Raw genomic sequence first — 16679 nt, 5'->3', positions numbered from 1 at the left:
ATTGGATGTTCGTTCCATAGTTGCTTTGAGTTCATCAACCATCTTAATGATTTCCTTTCTGAATCCTTTATCTGTGAGGAGGTTGTATTTCTGGGAAGTCCCTGTTGAGGTTTCTGAGATCCTCTCTTCCATTTCTCCTGGTGGTAGGGATTTACGCTGTTTCTTCATGTTGTAATGGGCTTTACTGTCAGGCAAACTTCTTTAGCTTGTGAGGAGACTCAGTTGAAGACATGGAGCTATGGTCTCTTTACAAAGGACTTTTTGTGCATCTTGATGTGTTCGCTGACTGTTTTTGTGACATTAGGCTAGGCTAGGCTAGTTGACTATTAACATGTAGTGACTAAGATGACCAGCGTATTCTTGACAGGAATAGGTTATACAGATTGTGGTCTAAGCGCGATGTATGGAATGGTAATAATAACTGCGGCCGCATAAGCAGCCACTGCTCCAATAGAAGGCCATGCCTCCTTTTGAGACCACACCCCCTAAAGTGAGGATACGGCCCCAACTACCAGAGGAAGAGGCGGGACTCAGGAAGGCTCCAAGAGGTGACTGAGAGCAGCGAGGCCGGGCTGGGGAGCATAAGCGCCCCAGACCCAGGCTGTGGGGGGTGGGCGATAGGAGAGCTCTTCTTTGTTGGGCAGGGTGGGAAGGGTCACCAAAGGGAAATCCTAATTGATTACCTGGGGGAAGAGGCGGGGCTCAGAATGATGCCAAGAGGTGATGGAGAGCAGTGAGGCAGGGCAGGGTAGAGTCAGAGCCCTATATCCAGGCGGGGGTGGGGCGCGATAGGAGAGCTCTTCTTTGTTGGGCAGGGTGGGGAGACTGAGAGCAGCAAAGCCGGGCTGGATTCAGCTTATCTTTTCATTTTTTTTTAAATTTTACTACAAGTAACATAAAAAAGCAGAACCTTCCGCACCTTGTTTGCAACCCCTTTATGAATTCATTTTTGTTTGTTTGATTTTTATAGACTTTACCAGTTTTGTATAAACAAGGATTAGGATAAGATCAAGGATCTTTTTGATTCCACAAACATTATCTTGATTTTTCTTAAACCTGACACTTGTCTTATTCAGAAATTATTCCTGGTAGATCAGAGAAATAGTCCAGCAGATAAGGCACTGATACCGAGTAGGGTTCAATTCCCAGCACCACATATGGTCCACTGATCCCTGCCAGAAGTGATCTGAGCATAGAGCCAGGAGTAAGCCCTAAGCACCACTGTGTGTGGCCCCAAAAGAAACAAAAATCAAAAAAGAAGAAGAAAATATATTATTCCCGTTAGTACTTTCCTGCATGCAAGGCACAAGAATGACCCCTGTACTCTCTCTCAGGTTCTCACGTTTATGTTTCTTTTCTGGTATCTTTAAGGATGTGCTCTATATCTTGTGATCAAAAGAGATTTAGATGATGGAATCTATATATATTCAGCAAGAAATGCACCAACAATTCCCCATGTTTATACATATACGTATTCATTTATATTCCAGTTCTAGTTAATTTTCATCACTAAGTAACCGCAAATACTAAATTTAATTTCAATTTCAGTTATGCTAATGAACATGAACATAATGTTCATGAAATGTTCATATGTTCATGAAAAACAAACTAGTCCCTGACATTCCATTTGCTCTCAATGGAACGAACATCCCCGAATGTAGCCGCTATGTGTACCTGGGTCTAGAACTCAACATGAGGAATGACTTGGCGCCAGAACTGCACAGGAGGAAGAGAGCAGCGTGGAATGCCTTCAAGAGCGTCGAAGAAGTGGCTAAGAGAATGAAGAACCTCCAGCTCCGGGCACATCATTTTGACTCCACTGTTCTTCCTGCACTAACATAGGCCTCAGAGACCTGGACCCTATGCAAACAGGATGAGAATGCTATTCGGGTCTCCCAAAGAGGAATCGAAAGAGCTATGCTTGGAGTATTATGTCTCATTCAAGTGAGAGAAAGAATCCAGAGTTCCAAGCTCTGTCGAAGATTAAGAATCAGGGATGCTGTCCTTTTGCTAAGGCATCAAAAATCAGATGGGCCGGACATGTAATGCGATTCAGAGACGATCACTGGACTAGAGCTTACTGGATCCCATGGGACATCAGAAGACCGCATGGCCGCCCACCAACGAGATGGTCAGACCTCTTCATTAAAACCCTAAATGAGAGTCTCGGACTGGGGACGGTGCCGGCTCCAGCTCCGCCGAGATTCGACCCGAGTGGCCATGCCTTTGCATAGCCGCTTTGATGCTGAACAAGCAGGATCCAAAGCCAGCTATATGACTTGGGGTCCCAGAGAGTGTTTGCAGCCATGTCTCCTGACTGTGAACTAAGCCTTTGCTCCATGCTGGTCAGGAAGGGAAATGATTCAATTTCCAACTTAAATCTCCCTGGATTTAATTACTAAAATACAGAAATCCTAAACTGTGTGGCCACTACTGCGGCCGCGCTACTTTATATCTCTTTATTCTCATCAGTGGAAAACTAATTATCAAATGTTTCCCTGTCAATAGGGCCATATTCTTGGGGGATAAATTCCAACAAGAATAGTGAGTTCTGTGTTGAAACTCCAACAATAATAGTGAGTTTTGTGTTGAAATATGGAATGTAATCAAGGTAAAGAGAAAAGGAGGTGAAATTTATCAGTTATGTGGGGGTGGTTGGGTGGTGGGTGGTGGGAGGTATACTTTTTTTTTTTGGTAGTGGAATATGGGCACTGGTGAAAGGATGGGTGTTTGAGCATTGTATAACTGAGACATAAGCCTGAGACATTTGTAACTTTCCACATGGTGATTCAATAAAATAAATTTTAAAAAATAAATAAATAAAATAAAACCTTAAATGAACGGTTTGAGGCTCTTCCTGTTCCTGGGGCGAGCAGATATCATTGGACTACACTAGCACGTGACAGGGTCAAATGGAGCGGAGTCGTTACTGGTGCCTGCTCGAGCAAATTGAAGATCAATGAGAAGGCAAGTGATTCAAGTGAAGTCATATGCTAATATGTTAAAAATGTAAGCACTGTTCCAAAAAGTATCTGCTTTAGGGAAATGTATATATGGCCTTCAGATTAAATCAATTAAGAAAACTTGAGTACAATTATGTTAATAGAAGAATTATAATAAACATATAGGTATTTTCTTACTCTAGAATTCCTCTAGAGATACTCGGTATCAGTTTTTTAAATGAGCATTTCGCTTTTCTAGTTAACATAAAATGTTTAAATTGCAAAAACAGGAATATATATATTTCACTGTAATGGAGAGTTTTAAATGTGAAACAAATCATGGAATTATATATTTGATTAGAATATATATATTAAAATCAGAACTATTTGACTTTTTTAATATCAGCAGCAATGAATACATTAATAAGTTCTGCTTCATGAACAATTTAACTTGTGGAAATATTCGTTGAATATATAATTATGATCAGTTTTATCAGAATCATTTCATTTTCTCACCAGCATTTTCTTTCTTGCTGTGATCATTATTACTGCACTTTCTGTGTTAGTTTTCCTCATGACCAAATATACTGATGGTCAATTAACATCAAGAATAATACTAAATTCGAGATGCTTCTTACGCCGACTTGCATATCCCATAATACAAACAAAATAGATCAGAAAGCAGTGAAAATGTAAAGTAATTAAAATTTAAGAACAGCTAAACTTGGGGAAATTACAACATTCTTGCATCCTTTACTCCAAAGAATATATCATTAAAATATATGGTTGAGGCACCTATTCGATTAAAATAAATAAGGACATTGAAGTATAAGTTCCTTTTATATTTCAAGGTATCAACTACTGAAATAACAATTCCAGGAGACATTAAATTAGACAGAGTCACTCTCCCATCCAGGCTCTGCTTTTGTTGATACTCTCCTTGAATCAACTACTTGCATTTTATCTACATACTCTTTACATAGACTCAACCAGAATCCCTTTGATTGTGCAGCAGGCGTGTTGGCTGAGAGCCTCCCCACCTAGCCCTTCGTGCTCTATCACCGCGGAATGTCCATGCTAGGCTGCCCTCGGGGGTCACCACTACACAGACTTTTGCCTTAAACCATCCCTCACAAATTGAAACAAATTTTGTCCAGCATATTTCTGACTTAATAAAAGTCTGTGTAAATTCTTCCAACTGCACTCATGTTAAAAAAAATGGAAGATTTCATTTTTATGTTTTACAGTAGCTCACTGGATGTGTGTGTGTTAAAATGTTGTTTCATTTTATCATAAACAAGTCAAGAAAACCACATCCTGACCATTTGTAGCTTATCAAATCAAAGTGTACTAGAATGTAACACTTGTCAAAGATATATTCAGTTCCTATAAGTTTGATTTGCGGCTGTGTGACACATCATAAGACACTCCCTACCCATTTTCCATAATTACCACACCATATTTGATGGTGTTCAGACAGTAAGCAAATAATCATAGAGGGAAACATATATATATATGTGTATATATACATATATATGTGTATATATACACATATATATATATATATGCCTCTCGGAGAGCCTGGCAGCTACCAAGAGTATCTCGCCTGCACGCCAGAGCCTGGCAAGCTCCCCGTGGTGTATTCGATATGCCAAAAACAGTAACAATAACAGTTCTCATTCATCTGACCCTGAAAGAGCTGGAGAAGCTTCTAAAATCTCAGGTCTGTGATTAATGAAGACGTTACTGGCCCGCTCGAGTGAATTGATACAGAACGGGATGACAGTGATATTGTGATACAAGTTCCTGTGAGATGTAGCAGCTTCATATCCTGGACAAGGGATTGGGCACTGCATATGTTACTCATATCAATTAGAAGATTCTGATGTCCTTTTAACAAATAACACAATTAATGCGATTAATGAGATTCAAGATTAGTCTCTACACAATGGGAGAACAAGCATCTAACTGTATTGTGCCTGATTAAGATGTCACCTCCTTTCTCAAGTACTGATTTTCCTGCACATCATTTGAATTCGTAAGCACTCTGTAGAAAAAAAGATTTTTCCGTTTAAAAACCGAAAATCTTGACAGTAAAAGAAAATATATAGTATAATTCAGACTGCAATAGTAATCTAACACTTTCTGCAAAATAGGAAAGGAAATAACTGAAGTCATAATTTCTAAGATCTCATAATATGATACAAAAAGTTTATTATCACTTCCCCTAAAAATAAATGTGCATTTATCTTAATAAATCAATTGTATTATTTTTGTAAGTCCAAAGTTTTTTAATATTGGCAGCTGTATACAACTTAATAAAAATAGGTTAATCACTTTTATTTTTACTGAGGGACAGCAATATCTTCAAAATACATTATACACTTAATTTATAACTTGTCAATGCTTTATATAATATACTAGGAAATATCACATACCCCATAGAAAATGAAAAAGTGAGTAAGATTTTTCACAGTCAAGTTTTAAATAAATATTTATCTTTTTTCTCAGAGGAATTTGTCATTTTTATCTATACTTGTTTCTTCATGTAAACTAATGATTTAAAAATACTACAAGTCAAGTGATATTTAGGGAGAATATTCAGGGATTTTCAACAGGAACGTAGTATTAGGTAATAATATGCAATGCAAAATGCAACATGCAATAAAATCATGTTGATTATTTTTCTACAAGTTGCTTTAATATATTATAATATTTCCTGTGATAAATGGAAATTTAAACATTATCAGTATTATGTTAAAAATGTGAATCTTAATAACAAAAATTATTACTAGTATATATATGACTCAAATTGTTGTGCTTACAAGGTTGTTGATCCTTCTATAAAAGCAGGCTAACATATATGTCACTGTCACTGTCACTGTCATTCTGTTGCTCATCTGTTTGCTCGAGCAGGCACCAGTAGTGTCTCCATTGTGAGACTTGTTAGTGTTTTTGGCATATTGAATAACCACGGGTAGCTTGCCAGACTCTACGGTGCTGGCGGGATACTCTCATTAGCTTGCCGGGCTCTTCGAGAGGGACAAAGGAATCCAACCCGGCATGTGCAAGGCAAACGCCCTACCCAATATGGTATCACTCCACCCCAACATGTATGTAGCATGGTTAAATAATTTTTGTTAGTGATCACAATGATGTTCATAGTAGTAGCACCAACATTAGTGTCATTGATTAAGGAATAAAGGAATAAATTCATTATTCAGTTTAATCTAGTTTGTTTAATATTAAAGGACAGTGAAAATTATACCTAAATTTATTGCACATTACACAAACTGAAGATATAAGCATTCTCTGGGGCACTCCATCCCATAGATTGATAATTTCTTCTGGCAGCAGAAAATTAGTTAGATTCTCCTAGAAATTGACCTCTCAATTCTGCCAGCAGGAACGCTATACATAGAAATGGCAAGGAATTAGAGATGTAAGCAGTCTATTTGTATTAGCTCTCCTTAATCAATGTGAAATTGAATTCTTCTGCACTCTTTCTCTCATAAGACTATTGTCATTCTCAAGAGTCTGGTGATTGCAGGAGGAACATCTCTGTCCCTAGTAAGTAATCAAGTGCTCGAAGATGGGACTGTAGTTGGGCTGACTCCCTTGAACTCCCTGAAAATCATTCTGTCACTTGTGGTTAAGATTCTCAGTTTAGCTATTGATTTTGAAATGCAGCAAAGCCTAAGTTAGGTGTGAATTTAGTCATACTTTCCCTTTATACTGATACATGAATTTGCCAGAGATGAAACTTAGACATTTGATTATAGATATTTATAAAGAAACAATGAAAATTCATACAATTTTATCTTGGTATCCTTATTTGTTAATTGGGGTATTTATGTTAAGATGATTCTGTGCATCAGAATCATTTGATTTTTCTCATTACATACACTGGCAAACTGATATGTATCAGTTGAATCTTGTAAATTATTTACAAGTTGAATCTTGTAAATTAAAATATGTATAACAGATTCATATTTGCCAAAGGACATACTCATTTCATTCTTCCTCACAGCTTTTCTATTGGGGGAGTGGGGGATGAACACTCAGCAGTGTTCAAGGGCTGTTCCTGCTCTATGCACAAGAAAGAACCCTGGGGAAGCTCAGAGAACCCTGTGTGGTCGCCAGGATTTGACCCAGGCAAAGTCAAAGCAAGTGATGTAAAGCAAGTGACTTAACCTCCATACTGTATATCCATTTACAAGTTTTTCATTCTTTTTTTTTTTAGTGTTTTTTTTAAATTTATTTTTTTTTTAATTTTTTATTGTGGAAAGTTACAAAGTTACAAAGTTTTCAGGTTTAAATCTCAGTTATACAATGCTCGAATACCCATCCCTTCACCAGTGCTCATATTCCACCACCAAGAATCCCAGTATAGCTCCACCCCGCCCCCTCACACCCCAAACCCCCCCACGTTCCTAGCCCCCCCACCCTAAGCCCCCCCACCTGTGTAACTAATAAATTTCACTTTACTTTCACTTTGATTGCATACAATATTTCAACAAAATTCACTATTATTGTTTGGAGAGTCTCTCCCCTAAAGTCAGACCTGCTGAAAAGGAAGCATTAGATAATTTGTTTTCCATTGCTGAGGATGAAGAAGTATGAGGTCGAGTGACCACACTTAGCGGCCTCTCAGTTTTGGGTTTCTGTAATTTAGTATTTTAGTAACTAAGTCCAGAGAGATATCTGCCAGAAGTTGCATCGTTGCCAACTTGTACTTCTCAGTTACATTATATTCCACATATGAGTGCAATCTTTCTATGTCTGTCTCTTTCTTTCTGACTCATTTCACTCAACATGATACTTTCCATGTTGATCCACTTGTATGCAAATTTCATGACTTCATGTTTCCTGACAGCTACATAGTATTCCATTGTGTAAATATACCAGAGTTTCTTTTAGACATTCTCAATGTCTAAAGACCATGTAACTTATTATACTCTTGATGTCTCCATTCAAGTGTTTCTTGGAAGCTCAAGGCCAGGAAATTAGCCTTGTAAACTCCACATGTCTGTTTAACAAAATGCATGTCAGCAAGTTAAATCCTTCAGTCAATGATGCAATGAGTGAAAAATCAAATATGAGATAAATAGCCAATTTAGGATGGAATAGCATGAGTTTGATATGTATCCTATAAATTGATAGGCCATTCCTAACATGAAGATGAAATGATATCAATGAGCTATTTCTTCACCTTTACTGAATGGAGAAAATAGAAAACAGGCTAATTTTTTATTTTCTGTAGTTGATGTTATTTAGAACTTTACATTTTATCCCAAAAGATGAGTCAGAAGGAGAAGGAGAAACATAGAATGATTGCCCTCATTTGTGGGATATAGAAGCAAACAAAATCATGGTATAAGACTTACACCCAAGGACAGTAAAAACCAGAGCTGGAAGCTTTCCTAAATGGTGGGGGGAGAGGACAGTTATGACAGAGAAGGAGCCTCTTTGACAGTAATCACTATCATCACTGTCTTCCCATTGCTCACTGATTTACTTGAGCGGGCACCAGTAATGTCTCCATTCATCCCAGCCTTTGACAATAATCACTGTCACTGTCACTTTCATCCCCTTGCTCATTGATTTGTTCAAGCGGGCACCAGTAACATCTTTCATTGAGAGACTAATTGTTACTGTTTTTGGCATATCCAATATGCACGGGTAGCTTACCAGGCTCTGCTGAGGAGGCTCCATACTCTCAGTAGCTTGCCAGGCTCTCCAAGAGGGGCAGAGGAATCGAACACAGGTTGGCCACATGAAAGGCGAAAGTTCAACCACTGTGTTATCACTCCAGCCCTTGACAATAATAGTTGGAAATATTCATTCTGGATAAGCACTGCATGCTGAAAGGAAAGGAACAAACATGATAACGTTTCAGTAACTATTTCAAACCATAATGCCCAAAAGGAAAGAGAGAGAGAGTGTGAGAATGAGAATAAAGAAAAGTCCTTGAGATAGAGACAGACTGAGGGTAGAGGGACAGTAACTGGTCGAGGGACGGATGTTGAAACATTGTATGACAGAAAACCAATCATGAACAGCTTTGAAAAAGATGTAGTCAAATATCGATGCTTATATAGCTATGTATATACATATATAGTCAAATATAAATGCATATATATACATATATGTTTGCCTCAAAATGTCAGTTAAGAATTTAAAGGAAATTAAAAGAAGTAAAATAATAATTAGTAATAAGATTCAATGGTTCTAAGCAAGAACTTAGAAGTTACATCAAAATTCCTGTTGACAAAATTATTCATTAGTTTATCATGATACCAACTAATTAAACATGGAGCTTTTAATTAATTGGGCTTATGTAATTATAAACATATGCATCTAATTTAAATAATAATTCAGCAAATATTCATGAAATAATAGTCACAACTTTCAGTATTAATTCAGCTGGAGTTTGTAGAAGTCTGAGGAGAACAAAAATAATCCAAAAATCTCTATTTCAAAAAATGCAGATAATTTTTAATTTTTTTCTATACATGTACAAATATGATTACTAACTAAATGAATAGTCAAGCAATAATCTAATTGGTAGGCAAAAATATTAGGCATAAAACTATGTTTAAATTAAGTAGCCAGAGAGATGCTACAGGGAATAGGCTCGTTGCCTTGCCTGCAACGGATCCCAGTTCAGTCCCCTGAGCACCACTCAAAGTGATCCCTGAGCACAGAGCAAAGAATATCCCTGAGTACAGAGAGGTGTGTCATAATACCTCAAGCCCTAAATATACATCAGATATTTACTTCAATGCATACTCATTATCCATTTGAGCATTCACGAGTAATATATTGAGTATCTGCCCTACTGTTTAATCAATATGGGAATGTAGAGAATAATTCTGAAGCTCGTAAGCCCTAAGTGTGATGGCAAGCAACCAAGACATTACATTTCAGAGGAAGTAGCTTAGTTGTTATCATGCATGGAGTGTTTTAAGACTCAGAGCCTGCTCATCAAATTCAGTTTGAGAAAGAACTTATTCTAGTATTTTACACTAATCTTAAACAAGAATAAGACCCGGGGTCCCTGAGTGGTCGTACAGTGGGCAGTGAGCTGCCCTTACAAGCACTCCATGCATTACCTTGAGCCCTGCCTGGTGATCCATGCGTGCAGCGCCAGGATTAAGCCAGGAGTACTGCTGGGTTTCAAAAGGTAAAAACAGAAAAACTTTCAAATATTGAAAAATAAGATCTGAGTGAAAAGGCAATACTTTTAATAGAAATAAGAATCTGCAATAAAGTTGTTCAAATTTTTATTCTTCCTTAGTTGAAAATTATCACTTGTATCACTTGTAGTCCCGTTGATCTTCGATTTGTTTGAGCGGGCACCAGTAAAGTCTCCATTTGTCCCTGTCTAGAGCTAGTGCAGCCCAATGATATCTGCTCCCTCCAGGAACAAGAAGAGCCTCAAATCGTTCATTCAGAGATTTGACGAAGAAATCTGACCATCTAGTTGTGGGCGGCCACGAGTTCTTTTGACATCCCATGGAATCCAGTCCATAACAGCTCTAGTAACTCTAGTAACTCTAATACCTCTAGTCCAGCAGTCATCTCTGAATCACATTACATGACCAGCCCATCTGATTTTTGATGCCTTGGCAAACGAGACAGCATCCCTGATTTTTGACCGTCTAAACGGAGGTCAGAAGATTTTTGACCGTCAACGGAGGTCAGAACTCCGGATTCCTTCTCTCACTTGAGTGAGACATGATATTCCCGGCATAGCTCTTTAGATTCTTTGTTGGGATACCCTAATAGCATTCTCATCCTGGTTGCTTAGGGCCCAGGTTTCTGAGGCATATGTTAGTGCAGGAAGAACGGTGCAGGAAGAATGGTGGAATCGAAAAGATGTGCCCAGAGTCAGAGGTTCTTCTTTCTCTTAACCACCTCTTCGACGCTCTTGAACACATTCCACGCTGCTCTCTTCCTCCTGGGCAATTCTGGTACCAAGTCATTCATCATGTTGATTTCTCAACCCAGGTACACACAGCTGCTGCATTCGGAGATGTTCATTCCATTGAGAGCAAATGGAGCTTCAGGGACCAGTTCGTTTTTCATGAACATTGCCTTGTTGAGATTCAGCTACAATCTGACCTTTCCACTCTCGTGGTTGAAGTTGGTCAGCATTTCTGCCGCTTGGCTAATGTTTGGTGTTATGAGAACAATGTCATCAGAGAAGCGAGGTGGTGTAATTGCCAACTGTCTATCTTCACTCCCATTCCTTCCCATTCCAGTCATCGCATGATGTTTTCAAGGGCAGCACTGAAAAGTTTCGGTGAAATAGTATCAACCTGCCACACCCCTCTCTTTACATCAATGATCACTTCCTTGTAAAATGGTGAGATCCTGGTGGTGAATCCATAATACAGATCATGGAGGATTTTGATATACTGAGTTTGAACACCCTGATTGGCCAGGGCTTCGATGACCGCCACAGTTTCAACAGAATCAAAGGCCTTCTTTAAGCTGATGAACGTTAGACTGAGCGGCATCTTGAACTCTCATGAAACTTCAATGAGTTTGGTCACTTGTGGATATGGTCTACCATGCTGAATCCCCTTCGGAACCCGGCTTGTTCACATGGTTGTCCTTCATCTAGTGTTCTGTCTATTCTATTCGGGATGACACGAGTGAACAACTTGTAGACGACAGACAGTAGGCAGATTGGGCGATTGTTGCCGATGTTGTGGATGTCTTCCTTCTTGTACAACAGAACGGTCCTACTGGTTTTCCACTGGGATGAAACCTTGCATTCAGACAGGTAGTGTGTGAAGAGTTCAGCCAGTGTATTGATGAGTACTGGTGGCAGATTCTTCAGGTGTTCAGGTCTGATCTTGTCCAGACCAGGTGCTGTAAACATCTTTACCAGTGAAATGGCATGTTGGATTTCAGAAGGGAGAATGTTGGGAATGACATATCCATCCTGAGGAATTTGGTATGTGGGCAGGTGGACATGGCTGTCAAAGAGATCCAAGTAGAAGTCGTGAATAATTTTCTCCATTGTCTTTCTGGAGGATGTGATAGATCCATAGGGATATCGGAGGGCAGTCATCTTGTAGTTGGAGAAGGACAGGCGAGCATTGCGAATACTTTACCTGGCTTCTGCTGCACTGGCCAACACTGCTGCTCTTCTCTCTTTGAGGTCTTCTTTTATCGCATCTCTGCACAGCTTTGTGAGCTTGGAGGTTGTGGTTGTTCAAAACCACGTTGATGAGTGAGCTTGAGAGTTCCGAAGACAGACGTCTGTTTGTGGCTTTCTCACTCTCGGCATTCTTCGCACAATCAGGGTGAGAGACTGTCTGAATTCATCATATCGACCAAGACCATCCATGGTAACTCACAGTTCCAGAAGGCCTAATTTAAACGCTGGACATGGGAGTCTCCCGGTGGACAGTTCCACAATGAAAATGACCACATCATATTCAATGGAAGGTTTTGCCTGACTGATGTTACTGTTGTCCCAAAATTCCAAACAGGCTCAGACCATGGTCTCCTTCGTGCAAAATTCTACTTCACAGAGCAGAGCGAAAAGTCTGCAAAATTTAAGTTTAAGAAGACAACTCCCAGAATGACCACCAACCGGGAGTTCTTTGGCACTATTGCAGCATCGTGGGAAGATGCCATCCTTGACAACATCGACAAAGAATACAATCGACTGGTTCAGCACCTCCATGTCTGTATGAAGAAATGTTAAAAATTAAGGTAATATTTTTGTCTTTTGACTTTTAATTTTGACTTTGGAGAATTATCATGAGTTGATATTTGATCAATACTATTAAATTAATTGGCATTAATACATTATTTTGATTTTTTTTTGCTTTTTTGGGTCACACCCAGAGATGCTCAAGGGTCACTCCTGACTCTGCACTCAGGAATTATTCTTGGCTGTGCTCAGGGAACCATATGGGATGCTGGGAATCAAACCCGGGTCGTCCACGTGCAAGACTAACGCCCTACGCGCTGTGCTATCACTCCAGCCCCACATTATTTTGATTTATTTGTCACTGAATGCAAGTACCAAGCACAGTTTCAATAAGGACATAATTAAATACAGGTGTGTTTTAAACCAAGCTAGTTAGTTGATGACTGGAAAGAAAGAATGTCCAGACTGATCATTTCTAACTATCTTTGTCATAATGTTCTGTAAAAAACTAAGGCACGGGAGGCTCTGTCTCACCGCCCGCGTTCGGTGCTCTGGAACCACTGTGTATGGGATGGATTGGGAAGGCCGTTGGCTGAGAACAGGCGAAGGAAGAACAAGGACCAAGCTGGATGCTGATTAGTTACGTTTATTCAATCTTCCATCTTTCTCCTATCCCGCACTCCCAGCTCAGTCCTCTCTGGATCTACCACAGCCTCTCTCATCTCTCTCCTCCCTTTTTCCTCTCTCACCCTTGCCCCTAGGTTACACACTGCCAGGTAGCAAAATCAACATAAGAAAGCCCTTCCTGAGGGCTGTCAGGTTCAAAGGGAACACAACCTGGGGGCATTCCAAAGCCCTTCCTGACTGCCAGTAGGCAAGATACCTCTTAAGGGGTTTTTCTCCTCTCCTCATTCCAAATACTCATTAACATCTTAATACTAGTTATTTTTGCATGGACATAGCAAGAGATACATTGAGGTTTGCAAGGCAGCTCTCCTGGCAACATCTTGCCACAGACTCAGACTACAGCACTCAGGCCAGATTCATCATTCCTCACCCTAGCAGGGTCCGAATCTAGTTATCACTGTTTGGATCATGACAACATTTGTCCACGATCAAGCTCTTAACTTAGAGTTAAGCATTAGACACTTTGGCCAGGCCCATCTCGATGTCAGGGTAGCACACAACTCACCACTTGCCCTGGGTCCATCTCCTCCCTCATCGAGACCCTGCTTTTGGGGGTGCTAGGAAGTAAGGGCAGCTGAGGCTTAGGTCAAGAGAACAGATGCCCTGGAGGAAAATATCATGTAGAGTCAAATGACTCCCAGGTCACAAAAGCATAGCATTTGCTAAGTGTTCCTGTGTCCATACAAAAAGAACATTGCTCTGAATAAACTATGCAAAGGACTCAAGGAGAAGAGAAAAACATTTACAAGTCAACAGAACACTAAGAAAGAAGTTACAAATAAGTACAGAGGAATGGGAGCACCATAACCGGAGTAACCCAATAAACCTAAACTACCTGAGGCTATGTTATCCTACAATGGTTCCTTCTCTATCTTAATTGCCTTTTCCCCCTAGCACTTGAGGCAGATTTCCAACTGTGGACCAATCATCTTTGCCCTTGTTTCTACTATCCTCGGGTAGCACTGTAACACTGTCATCCCTTTGGTCATTGATTGGCTCTAGCAGGCACCAGTAATGTCTCCATTGTGAGACTTGTTGCTACCGTTTTTGACAAATTGAATGCACTACGGGGAGCTTGCCAGGCTCTGCCATGAGGACGGGATACTCCCAGTAGCTTGCTGGGCTCTCCGAGAGAGAGACAGAGGAATCGAACTTGGGTCGGCTGCATGCAAGGCAAACGCCCCTTCCCGCTGTGTTATTACTCCAGTTCATCCTTGGGTAGTAGTCTCATATTATGTACTTTTATATTCCAAAATTGAGTTCAATCATTCTATGTCTGTTTTTCTCTTGACTCATTTCACCCAGCAAGATATTCTCCATGTCCATCCATTTATAAGCAAATTTCATTACTACCTTTTTCCTAACTGATACATAGTATTCTGTATGTAGTATTGTGTAGATATACACAACATGCTGAAAGTATGTAAAGGAACAAAAATAATAACCTCTCAGTATCTGTATTGCAAACTCTAATCTCCAAAAGAGAGAAACAGAGAAACAGAGAGAGAGAGAGAGAGAGAGAGAGAGAGAGAGAGAGAGAGAGAGCCTGTCATAGAGATAGGCTGGGGGAGGAGGATGGTGAGAGAGAAATTAAGGTCCCTGAACACTGGAGGAGAAATGGGTGTTGCATCATTGTAAGACTGAAACCCAATCATAAATAGCTTTTTGACTGCGTATCTCATGGTGGCTATATAAAAAGTAAATAAACAAAAATAAATAAAGAAAAAATGAAAGAATGTTAATATTTGGGAAGCTAAGTGAAATTAACTTATTAGTAAATATGTTTGCATATATTAGAAACAGAAATTTGGAGAATGCTGAAGAGCACTTGATTTGAGGGCAAATGAGAAAGGAAAGGAGAAGCAATATCACAATGCAGAGTTATACTTGATCTTCTAAATGTTATATAGATGCTATTGGTGAGGCCCTAAGTGAGAGAAAATGTCTTTTCAAGAAATAGAGAGAAGGATAGCTAAGTTCAAAAAAGCAAAACAGGATCATTATCATATGCAATGTACAAAATTTGACTACATGGATTGAAGATTTGGATCCAAGAACATAGAATAGATCCAAAACACAGAATGCATTATTAGATCCAAAACCATAGAGTACATTGAAGTTAGGCAAACCACTGCATGATGCCATTTCATCACGTTAGGGAATTCTACTCAAATGGTAAAGGGAAAATCCCGAAAAACAAATGGGAAGTGCCCCCATGGATAGTGATGAGGAGACATTAACAAATTGGTTGTGACCACAGTTTAGTGACATTGCACCCCAAATATAAATATATATACTCTTGTAAAACAGTTATCTCAGAAAATTTAAAATGTAAAAATAATATTACTTCAAAAGAAAAAATACAGAGAAAGACACTATCACTAAAATAGAGACATCGTACTAAACAGAAGTAAAAACTTGCACACCATAGATAAGAAAAGTAATAGCCATGATAGATGAAGGATTTAAACAACTCAGCAGACAAGACCAACCAAGGAATAGAAAAGAGGATTGAACAGCCACTTTACTAAAGAAGCCAATGGCCAACACAAATATGAAAAGCTGGTCTTTATCACCACTCTCAGGGCCAAACAAATCAAAAGGACACTGAGCCATCACCACACTTCTTTGAGAATATCTTATATCAAAAACTAGAGAACAGAAGATAGTACAGTGATTAAGATATTCACCTCAGTTTGCCTAATCCAAACTCAATTCCTGGCACCACTTTGTCCCCTCCAACATGACAAGGTGCAGCCATAAATTCCCCCATGCACAGCCCGGAATCTGGCTGGCCACGCTCGAACACTGCCCAAGTGAGAAATCCAAGCCACCACACTGCCCAAAGCAGCAACTCATCCTTTTAGTCAAGCACCCGCCCTTTTTATTGTGAATCTAGGTTGGACCCCAGGTCTTCTTAGCATCATCTATGAGCACTTCACCAAAATCAGACACTGCTAGGACAACATGTGGCAGAGGGCATTGAGAATAAAGAACCCTCATTCAATCTGGGACTGAAAGTCAATGTCAGTCACCTGGTGAATATAGATAAGTGAAACAAGAAGCAAACAAAGTCAAAAGAAAACAGGCACTCGTACTTAGGCTATCCAGTTGAGACGACCCAAGAAAGAAAGAACGGGGAGAAAGAGGGAAGGCAATGTGACAGAGGAACACTTCTACTTTCATCACTGGTGCAGTGCAGAGACATGAGTTTTAAAGGTGCGAAAATCACCCTACAAGATACAGTGGTGATAATTGTGTAAACCAAGATATCGATGAATTTTTGGTGAAGGACTTAAAAGTCAGTTTGGTTTTATCAGGTGGCCATGAAAACCAAATTTACTCTTTCAGTTTTTTTTTTCTTCTCTTCTCAG

General features: G+C 39.5%; 1 pseudogene; it reads right to left on the bottom strand.

The window, feature by feature from the left end:
- Nucleotides 1-16679, bottom strand: part of LOC129402067 (M-phase phosphoprotein 6-like) — a 78209-nt pseudogene that overhangs the window by 61075 nt on the left and 455 nt on the right.

Source organism: Sorex araneus, chromosome 1 (assembly GCF_027595985.1).
Source record: "Sorex araneus isolate mSorAra2 chromosome 1, mSorAra2.pri, whole genome shotgun sequence".
Taxonomy (NCBI): Eukaryota; Metazoa; Chordata; class Mammalia; order Eulipotyphla; family Soricidae; genus Sorex; species Sorex araneus.
Note: the sequence above shows the minus strand (reverse complement) of the source record. Positions and strands in the feature narration are given on the sequence as shown.